The sequence below is a fragment of the Calidris pugnax genome, unplaced genomic scaffold, assembly GCF_001431845.1.
Source record: "Calidris pugnax isolate Ruff unplaced genomic scaffold, ASM143184v1 scaffold203, whole genome shotgun sequence".
Classification (NCBI taxonomy): domain Eukaryota; kingdom Metazoa; phylum Chordata; class Aves; order Charadriiformes; family Scolopacidae; genus Calidris; species Calidris pugnax.
The window spans coordinates 250,622-252,660 of NW_015090928.1; positions in this window are offsets into that span (position 1 = coordinate 250,622).

Below are 2,039 nucleotides of genomic sequence, written 5' to 3' on the forward strand. Positions count from 1 at the left end.
ACCACACGTGACCACCGCCTCCTGGTTTGAGAGCTGACATTGTCTAACAGGGATCGGGTTTGTAGTGCCTCATACCACACAAAATACCAGCAAACACCTCTCCCGTACCCACCCAGCCTTTGTGTTTCCCACTGTGCGTCACCGAGACCCAGGACGGATACATGGTGTTGGTACTTCATGGGCAAAGCCTCCCAAAAGGGAAGCAATCCCTCAACAGCACACATGGCCTTCTTACGGAATTACTTACAATGGAGCTTCATCAAAAAGGCAACCTGTTTGCAGAGACGTGGCCAGTGAAAAGATCCATGTTGTTCCATCGTGACATTGTCACCTAGTAGCCAAATACAACGTGACTGGGGTTCAAGGTCACATCACGCTTACTTCTAGGTAGAGGACTCTGCAATAGGAACCTCAGGGCTGTCAGAGGGGTAACAGGTACCTCTGTGCTGGCTGCAGTTGGCTTGTGGCACCACCGGCAGCATGGCCAAGGGCTAGGAAGTACCTTAGATGTGGTGATGTGACCAGGCTTCTGTCAGGAAGGAGAACTGCAGGAGCAGTTGGACACATCTGTGGGAATCACCTTCAGCCTTTGGAGAATGGCCCCAGGGACAGGAGGGTCAAGCCAGAGAAACAGCTCAAGGTAAATGATGAAATATCTGATGTTTCAGTGTCTGACAAGAAGGGGAAAGCCTGTAGCACCCGGTGACCTCCAAGATTGAGGAAGGGGAGAGAAACGAGTGTGCTTGCTTGTCCAAGGGAGGTCGATGATGAGAGCAGTGCCGGGCAGTGGGCAGATGTGTCTAGGTGGACCATGGGCTATCTTACCAGAACACTCCAGGCCATGCCAGATTAGCCAAGGCTTCTTGTGGTGCTACAGCGAGCAGAGGTCTCAGCGAGGGTTTTGGGGAGCAGGGAGGGGCGCTGGCTTAGCACCCCGTGGTGTGCTCGCCAAGCTCTGGAGGAGCAGCCTCAGGGGGAGAACCTCAGGGTCCCTGCCTGCTCTTCCCACGCACCACAGGGGACCCCACGGCTGCCTCTGCCCCCCAGCCCAGCACCACCCCATGGCTGCCTCTGCCCCCTAGCCCAGCATCACGGCTTCCTCTGTCCCTCCCCCAGCCCAGCATCACCCTGCACCAACCCCACAAAAACGCCAGGCCCAGGCGGTTGTGTACAAAACCTGAAATAGTTTACTTTGCTTTCTTTTTTTTTTTCCTTTTTTTTCTTTTTTTAAACTTTGCTCTAGGTTTACTTAGATTTCGTGAACTCGATACAAGAGCATTTGATATGAACCGGTAAATAAAACACCGTCATAGATAGATAGCCACGATAAACTTTGTTAGAAATGTACATGTCGCGAAAAAATAATAATACTAATAATAATAATCATAATAAAAAAAGCCGGCGTGACGCCCAGGCCGGCGCGGCCCTCCTGGCCCTCGCCCACGGCCGCGGGTGGCTCTGGTTCCCCGCAGGCGCCGCGCCCCGGTAATGTGTGTATATAAACAAAGCCCATAAGAAATGTACAAATATAAAAAGCTACAAACATTAATAAATTACATCGTCACAAAACACGGAAACACTCCACAAGGTGCTAGTAAAATAACTTGTCTCCCTCCTCGTACAAGAAGTTACGCAAAGAGCTGGTACCGGCGGGCGGTGCCCTGGAGGGACTTTCCCCTTATAAAAAACCGGTGGTGGTTATTCCAAAAGCTATGTACAAGCTACATTCTAGGAAAAGGATGCCTCGGGAAACGCGGCTACACGGGGCGACAGGGGGGGTTGCCTGAGAAACACGCCCAACGCCTCACAGCCATCGGCCGCCGCTGCCCATCGCCTCACACCCATCACCTCAGCCCGACGGCTGCCATGGCCCATCGCCTCACAACCCAACGGCCGCCGCCCAACACCCCACAACCTAATGGCCGCTACCGCCCACCGCCTCACAGCCCAACAGCCGCCATGGCCCATCGCCTCACAGCCCATCGCCTCACAGCCTGACGGCCGCCATGGCCCATCTCCTCACAGCTCAACGGCCCCCG